At 52.3% G+C, this 9,131-nt stretch overlaps 1 protein-coding gene across 1 annotated transcript in view; it reads right to left on the bottom strand.

Moving 5' to 3' along the window:
- Positions 1-2,819: 2,819 nt before the first annotated feature.
- Positions 2,820-9,131, bottom strand: part of LOC144340746 (uncharacterized) — a 36,561-nt gene continuing 30,249 nt past the window's right edge. The window contains exon 3 of the mRNA XM_078001335.1: positions 2,820-2,957. The gene's annotated coding sequence lies outside the window, so the exon portion shown is untranslated. The remainder of the gene's footprint in view (positions 2,958-9,131) is intronic.

The raw sequence follows: 9,131 nt of genomic DNA, 5'->3' as shown, positions 1-9,131 counted from the left end.
GGGAGAGTGGGTGGGAAGCTGAAGGAAGGTCAGAGGTGGTGCTGACTTGGGCTCCCACACTCTCAAGGAGGGGACCCAGAAGGCCCCCTGCTCCTTTTGGCAGTACACTCAGGGGTTGGTTGGACCTGTGGTTCCAAACTAGGCAGACTGAGTTCAAATCCCAGCTCCTCCACTAACTAGCTCTGTGATTGTCCCAACTTCCTCAACCTCTCTGAGTTTCAGTTTCCTCATTTAGACCAGTGGGATGATGATAATTCCTCTTAAGATTAAATGGGGTAGTGCCTGTATGTCACTGGGCATGCAGCGATACTCAGCAAATGATGCCTCTGCCAGTCAGATGCAGTCAGGAGCTAAGAGCCAGGTACAGCACAGATCACGCCTAATTCCATTACCCCCAGTCGTTGAGCTGCAGATAGTCTCTTTTATTTTAATCTTTCTGTAGGGGGAATGTGTGGTGCTCAGATGTAGGTCCAGCAGGAACTTGGCACCTTTGCAGCAGCCTCAGCCTCTCCTTTCTCTTGGGTGCAGGGCTCAGCTGGGCAGGCGCTCCAGGACCAAGGCCTGGGCCCTCATCTTGGAGCCCCTCTGGGTTGCTGCAGCATCTCCTCTTTTCAGGGTGAACTGCTCTGGGGGCTGGGCGATGGTGGAGATGCACCCCACAGGGCCAAGGCAGCCTGGGCACTTTCCCCAGGAAATTCTTGACACTCTGCACTTTTCCACTTGGCCTCCTTTAAAGGGACTGCTCATATCTGGCCTCCCCTGGATGTACTAGAATTGGCCCCACAGGCTGACCCAGCTGGACCCCAGGCTCTGGGTGAGCGGTGGCCTGGATTTGTTTACCCATCTCCTTCAACTCTCTGCAGGGGAGCAGCCCTTGGTTTCTGAACAGGGGCAGTTCTAGGTCACCTTTGAAAGGACCTGCTGGGATTTCTGCAATGCTCCCCTCCGGCATCCACAGCGGGTCACTGAAGCCCAGCTGATGGTCTGTCCCTGCCTATCCTGAGAGCCTCTGCCCCTGAAGCTGGCAGTTTTTCTCAACCACATCACATCCTCATCACAGCCACCAGGGTCAGAGTCTTCTTTGGCCTCTGAATCAGGCCCAGGCTCCTCCTTTGTTCAGCCCAGCATCCACCTGTCCCAGCCGTGTCCTATATATCAATCAGCATTCTGTGTAGAAAGCAGAAACGCCCAAAGGATCCGGCAGAAAGAGATTTAATAAGGGAAATAGTGACTTACAGAGTGATCAGAGGTCCTAGACAAATGAAGGTCAGGACCACTGCTAGGCTTTAGGCTTAAGGTCACATCCCCACAGCTGTGAGCCTGAGACCAGGAGACAGCTGCTGCCCCTGCAAGGACCACTGGTGTGGCTCCAGCTGCCCTGCATTCAGGAAGCTGGTGACAAGACCGTGGATATACCAGTTGCTGCAAATCCTCACGTTGGCAGGAGCCCGCGGACCGTCCAACACACTGCAGAGGAACGCCTCTGCTCTCTGCCACTGTCCAGAGCTCATGGAAATGCCTCTTGTTGGCAAAACCGAAACTGCAGCCAGATCCAAACAGCAAGAAACTCTGGGAAATGTCATTTTTGTCCTGCTAGCCCCTGTGATACAGAAGGAACATAAAGGGTATGAAACAATGCTAAGTGCTGGTAGACAATACCCAGCACAGCCCAGAACTCACTCAGACCCCAGCTGGCCCGCAGTCCCGGCCTGCTGTAGCCCCACCCAAGCCTATGGCTGGTGCTGACTCCTGCCTCTGCTGCATCGCCCCACACAGCCTCTGTGCCTTCGACAGGTGGAGGACTGGCCCCCTCCATTCCCCAGCCCACACCCAGCTCCTTCAGCTAAGGTCCTCCTAACCCCAGCATAGCTCCCGGGCCTTCCTGGGGCCTTTTTGGGATGGAACCAATCCAAAGGCTGGCTCCGCTGGAGGCTGGCTTGGGACTCAGATGCCTGTGCTCTAGCTGTGAACACAGAATGTCTGTGAGCCACATTCCCAGAGTACATTCACCTGGGGGTCTCGTCCAGCTGTGAGGTTCTGAGATTTCTAAGTATCTTTCTTTATAAGCAGAGTGGACACACACACACACACACACACACACACACACACACACACAGTCCTCAGGGAGCTACAGCTTTGCTGAGTCAACCCAGAGTCACTGTCCAACTCTCCTCTGGAAACGTGGGCAGAAATAGGTGCTGAGGGAGGAGGGGTGGCTGAAGCAGAAGGCTGAAGCACATCCCCCACCACTGACTTCTGGCTTGAGTGGGCTGGGAAAACCCGCGGAGGACAGGCTTGGGGAGGACAGAGGAGGCTGGGGCGAGAGACGTGGTAAGGGCAGAAGTGAAGCACTCAGGCCACACGAGAGGAAAAGCTACTGTCTGTGCTGAGCTGGACCTAGGGGCTCAGCCCCCAGCCTCCCTGCTGTCCCCTGCTTAGCATCGTCTCAACTAGACCTCTCCCAAAGCAAAGCTACAGCCATGCCAATGACCTTGAGCTGCACATTCAGCTTAATCCGCATCAGTGTCAGAGTGAAGGCCTTGCTGTCAGTCCAGGATATTTATAACCCGCTTGCCAGGTCCCACTACCTGGCGGCCGCCAGGAAACTAGGCCACAGGAGCCACAGAGGAGGCAAGCCCTCCCCCAACCCCAATCCCAGCCTCAGACGGCTCTTCCGTGGCTGTTGGCACCCGCCCTGGCTGTGTGCCTCCTCCCCATGTCCCTGCTCCCTGCTGGCGATCAAAACCCACCAGAGTTCCCAATGCCTGGGGGCATGTCCACAGGCCTGAGTACAATGTCCATGGCTTCCACTTACCACTGTCTTCCCTGCCCACTCCTTGTGGCCATGTGGTGTGGTCACGAAGGTTCCACCTGCCTGGGGTCAGGTGCCGGTTCCACTGTTCTCTGTGTTGACCTCAATAATCTTGTGTGACTTTTCTGTGTCTCAGTTTTCTTATCTGTAAAATGGAATTAATAATGAAGACTCCATGAATAAAAGGCTCAGAATGGTGCCTGACACACCGTAAGGGCTCAGTGTGTGCCAGCTTATCTAGAAAGGTCTATCAGATAGCAGCAGAAGCCCCAGGGCCAGGCTGTTCAGGTTCAAATCCTGGTTTGGCCACTCACTGGCTCTGTGACCTTGTGCCCATTAATTATCCGCTCTGGGCCTTAGTTTCTTCCCATGATATGGTTTGGATGTTTGTCCCCTCCATATCTCATGTTGAAATGGGATCCCCAATGTTGGCAGTGGGGCCTGGTGGGAGGTGTTTGGGTCATGGGGGCGGATCTCTCACCAATGGCCTGGTGCCCTTCTTGTGGTAGTGAGTGAGTACTCGCTCTGAGTGCTTGCGAGATCTGGTTGTTTAATAGCACGTGGGACTTCCCCTTCTCTCTCGCTCCCTCTCTCGCCGTGTGACACACCTGTTCCTGCTTCATCTTCCACCAAGAGTAAAAGCTTCCTGAGGTCTCACCAGGAGCAGATACTGGGCCATGCTTCCTGTGCAGCCTACAGAACTGTGAGCAGATTAAACTTTTTTTGTTTTTAAATAAATTACTCAGCCTCAGGTATTCCTTTATAGCAACACAAAAACCATGTAAAATCAGAAATGATAATAGTATCTACCTCATGGAAGTGTAAGGATTAAATAAGCTAATCTGTAAAGCTCTGAGAATGGTGCCTGGCACACAGTAGGTGGTCAATTAATATTAGCTCTGATAATGATAATGATTATCATCATCATCATCATCGTTTATTCTGGAATGATTTTCTCCCAGCCAGGCTGCCCTCTCTTCTTCTTGCCTCCACACTTTAGCTGACACAAACGTTCCCCTTACACACACTCTCTCTTCTTCCCTCCCAATTCAAACTTTGCGTTTCTTTCAAGCCTTACCTCCTCTATGCAGCCTTCCTTGACCATTTTGGTGAGCTTTGCACTGTCTTCCTCACCCAAACCACCTTAGACCAGATCCCCCACGTGATTCCCGTGAGTAAACCTAGACTCCAGACCCTGAAGGCAGAGGCTCTGCCAAGCCCACTTCTCCTTCCTGCTTTATGCTGAGCTAACAGCGGTGAGATCAAAGATGTTGTGGATCAGACGTGTCCTTGTTGAGTGTCCAGGGCCCTCCACTCTGGGCAGGGGTCTGATTCCTGGAATGAGGGTACAGTGTGTCCTGGCCCTCAAGAGACAGGTGTGTGTGTGGGCGCGCGCGCGCACGCCCACACACACACACACACACCTACACGCTTGTGACCTGTAAAGTAAAACCTAGTCATTTCCCCAGAAATAATCCCACATTCTGGCCACTGACCACCAAAATGCATTTTTTCCCAATCCCAGTCATTTTCTGGATGTTCTCAGTTTGAGAGAGGACCAGGCCTGTATGCTGTGTCCTAGGGGTGGACCCGAAACCCTTCCCCACCAGAAAAGGGCAGGTAGGAAAATGTCTTCCTCGGACACCCAGGCACAACAAGCCCAGGGACACAGGGCTCAACACGGGGGGAGTGCAGAGGGGGCGGGCGCGAGGATCTGGCTCAAACACCACAGTCCTTTCCTTGAGGAAGAAAGCAGCACTCCAGTGTCACTGTGTTCCCCGTATTGAAGGCCTAATAAACAGCAGGTCAGCCCAGCAGGTCAGTGGTTCTGACCTGGCACTGTGGCTGTGTCCGGCACTCTCAGCCTCGGCCAGTCAGAGGCTTGCTGACACTGCCTCCTTCCTCCCCTCCTCCCCACAGGCCTATCACTGCGGAGAGCTCTCCTCCAACCTCCTCCACTGCCTCCCCAGCAATTTCCTCTCCTCTCAGGGGCGGCCTGGCCAGGATCAATGTTGCTCAACCTACAGGGGCTGCCTTTGGTGGGAGCCCCCCTTTTTCCTATGTGCTGGGGGAAGGGGTGGGGGATAGGAAAGGGGCTCAGCAGGGTTGGGGAGGGGTCCTTCCTCGGTACTCATTGTCCCCTCTGGGGGTTGAGGGCGGTTACAAAATGGATGAGGATGGGAAGAGGCCCTCCTGCAGTGCCCTATGCTTGGCCCTCAGGCTGTCCCCTTACCCATCTTCCCGCTCTAGTCTAAGAGCACCTAAAAAGGAGTCTCACTGTAGCTCTCATGACCCATAACTGAAAATTAATCCCCTCCACGTCCTTTCTAAGTTATCCCAGAGAATATGACATGTCAAAAGCACATTTGTCTAATGGAAGGACCCCAGGCCAGGGGATAGGGGCGTTGGGGAGAGAAGCCTTAAAAAATCCAGCCAAGCATCTGTGGTTTGTGCTCCATGTAAAGTGAAATGTGGGCATTTCTTCCACTAAACGGCATGGGAATAAGTGTAGTGATACTAGCTGGCATTTATACAGCACACTACAGTTACAAGATCCTTGCCCCACCCTCTCAGTTTGTTACCCTTCTGCATTGCAATAGAGCAAGGGAAGGCTGTTGAACCCCCTTTGACGTGGAAGGAAACAGAGCCTCAGAGCAGCTAGGAAGGGGGGATCAGAGGCTGTTTGTGCCCCACCTAGATGTCCTTTACCAACTGGGCACTCACTCCAGGCTGCTGCAGTGTTGGCTGCTAATAGCTCATAACTATACCCTTCTCCTCCACATCGCCTTAGCCAGCAGGAGCCACTTCCCTGGGAGATGCTTTGGAGGTTAAGCCCTCTACCGTAGCCCCTTCTCCGGGAATAACCTTTAGCTAAGGCCTGACTGCTGTAGCGACAGAAACACCACCCTCTTGTCTTCAGGTAGAACAAACTCCATGCGCTGTACATGCCCCAAAGCCCCTGTGGGTTTGGCCCAGCTAGACCTCCCCTGAAGTGGCATCTTTGTCTGGACCCTTCTGCTGCTCCATCATGCCCTACAATCCCTCCCAGCTTCTCTGCAAGCACTCACTCAACAAACCACACGCTGGAATATCCTCTCAAACCCTGCTTCTAGGGAACCAGACAGAGGGCTAGTACACAGGGCTTCAGATCCTGAATCCGGATGTTCCTGAGACAGTCTGGTTCCTAAGCATCCTGTGGGTGTCTGTTGTGGTGAGAACCTTGCTTTCTTCCAGGACCTCAGCTCCCTCCCTCTCCTCCTGCCAGGGCAGAAGCTGGTTCTTAACACTTTGACTGTGAACTGAGGGATGAAGCTGCCCAAAGCCCCCGGCACCTCCCAAACCCCACTGAAAGCTCCCTCTCTCCCGCTCCCACCCCGGCTGTGTTAGCCAACACCATGACTCAGGCCCCATCCCCACAGCCCTCCACGGGCCCCCAGATTGCTACCCAGTGCCCTGGCATGTTAAGCAGTACAGATGGCAATTAACTGCGTGACAGGAAAATAGCCCGACACTAATTACTTCAGGGACAAGGCCGGGGACCATTAATAAGTGATGAAGGAGTCTTTCCAGAGGCTCTTTGGCTGGCCCCTGCACCAGCCTGCAGAAGGCTGGAGACTGATGAGGACCCTTCCCCACGCAGAGCTCAGTGGTGTGGGTGGGCAGTGAGACAAGTGTCAGTGCCGAGGGAGATGCCACACATTTTCCAGGGGAAGTCAAGCCGCTGTCCCCAGCAGTTAAATTGACAACTGTTAAGGAGACAGTCCTCATCCTTCAGACAGGCAGAAAGCAAACAACAGTGGTTCCCTGGATCTTCTCTGATGAATAATTGATTGTAGAATGCAATCTCATGAATGAATTCCGGAAGAATCCCCAGTCAGCCCCTTCTACACTCTCACATCTGCCTCCCCTTCCCTGGCCCAATCCAAGAGGCAGGCACAATTTCCATTTTCCTGAAATGATTCTGTTTCCTCTGTGCCTGCTTCTAACGTGGCCCCCGGGACAACTCCCACAAGGAGCAGCAGTCAGAGGCCAGGAACGAAGGATGGCAGGCCCAGATGGAGGGCTGAACCACGCCGGGTCAGCCCTGGGCTTTGACGGTGTCTCTCTCCAGCAGCGTATCACAGCAAGGCAGGGAGAGGAGAAAAGCGTCGTACATTCAAAAACCCTTTCATGTGCCAGAGTGAATGCAAATGCAGACACTCTCACACTCACATGTACACACTGACACTCATACCCACTCTCGCACCCACACTGACACACACATGCACAGACACACTCAACACACATGCACACTGACACACTCACACATACACACACACTCTTGCATACACACCAACACATTCACACATGCACACTGACACACTTATATATACATGTGGACTGACACATACTCATGCACACGGACACACACTGACACACAATTGCTCTTGCGTATACATTCACACTGACATACATATGTACTGACACACTCTTACACAGACACACACACAGATGCACACCCACACATACACTGACACACACTGACACACACTGACAGACTCGTACACTGACACACACATACATATGCACTGACACACACACATTCAGTTACACTGACACACTAACAAACACATGCACACTGACACGTACACTGACACACATACACACATACAGTGACACACATACACACTGACACACAAATATGCACTGACACATGCTCACATTCACATAGCCTCACACACACACACACACTGATACACACATACTGACAACACACACACACTGACACATTCTTCCTCACACACCCTCTCACACTCAGATGTACGCACTGACACCCACACAGGCACACATACACACACTGACACACATATGCATATGCAGTGACACATGCTGACACACATATACACACTGACACACACACATGCACACGGATACACACTCCTACACATACGTGAACACTGACACACTCTCATTCTCCCTCACACACATTCACACTCTCACACTGACCATATACTCACACTCACACATTCTCACACACACACTCTCACACACACGTACACACTGACTCACAAGCCCTTTCACACACACACACACACACCCACTTGAACAGACAGGGGCTCCCATACTTTAAGAGCCGAAGTAGGCCGGGCGCGGTGGCTCACCCCTGTAATCCCAGCACTTTTGAGAGGCCAAGGTGGGTGAATCACGAGGTTAAGAGATTGAGACCATCTTAGCCAACATGGTGAAACCCTGTCTCTACTAAAAATACAAAAATTAGCTGGGGGTGGTGGTGCACACCTAGAGTCCCATTTACTTGGGGGACTGAGGCAGGAGAATCGCTTGAACCCGGGAGGCGGAGGTTGTAGTGAGCTGAGATCGCGCCACTGCACTCCAGCCTGGATGACAGAGCAAGACTCTGTCTCAAATAAATAATTTAAAAACAGAGCCTAAATATGAAGGAGATATTTATGGGGGAAGAGATATTTGCTTCACAAAAGGATTTGCAACAGGGATTCTTTCAGTAATAAGAAACCAAAGTGCATTGAAAATGGAATTTGATTTACAAAAATGTGATTTCTCTGTAAATTTTCAGAAGCCCACGCCTTGTAGGGGATGGATGTGTGCTTGTAAATATGCAGAACTTGTCAGTGCCCCTCTCCGTGTAGTTCGGGAGAGGGGCAGGGATGTCAGATGGAAATCCTCGCCAAGCCTGCTGGCTACACACTCAGGGGTCTGATGGCAATCCAGCTTGGAGGACCACAGACACCATCTCCTTCTGCACCTCCAGCTTGCAAAGAGGAAACCAAACACTTTATTCCCACGGCTACCACAATCCAAAAATGCAAGGTGTGTTGTGCTCAAAAGATCTTCATCTCCAAATGTTTTCCTTTTATCCCCTAACTCACTAACCAGCCCAGCCTCCAGTGGATGTTTTGAGTGGGGTTAACTAAGAAATATCAGTTATCTCAACTGACTTCTTCATTGATGACTGATGAAAAAAATGAGGCAGAAGCTGCCCCAAACCAGCACCTACTAGACCCTGTGCCCTCCAGCCTTCATCCTCACCAGCCATCCCCATAGTTGTACGAGGCCGAAGCCAAGATAAAAGGCTCTGGGCAGCACAGTCGCGCGGTCCTGTCTCTTCCAGCCCCATGTCTCCCTCCCTCTCCCCGCTTCACTCACCTTCTTTCCCTGCTGGAAGTGAACAGATGAGTCATTTGAACTTTAGCTTCCTCGGCTGCTTTTCTGGATGAGTTTGGAACTCACTCTTTTTGGGTAAGGACCCCACCCACTAATTAAGACCCCTACCCTTAGGAGACAACTCCTGTGCTGGACACTA

This window comes from Macaca mulatta, chromosome 4 (genome assembly GCF_049350105.2).
Source record: "Macaca mulatta isolate MMU2019108-1 chromosome 4, T2T-MMU8v2.0, whole genome shotgun sequence".
Lineage (NCBI taxonomy): Eukaryota > Metazoa > Chordata > Mammalia > Primates > Cercopithecidae > Macaca > Macaca mulatta.
The sequence above is the reverse complement of the archived record's forward strand: the minus strand, read 5'-3'. Positions and strand labels throughout refer to the sequence as shown.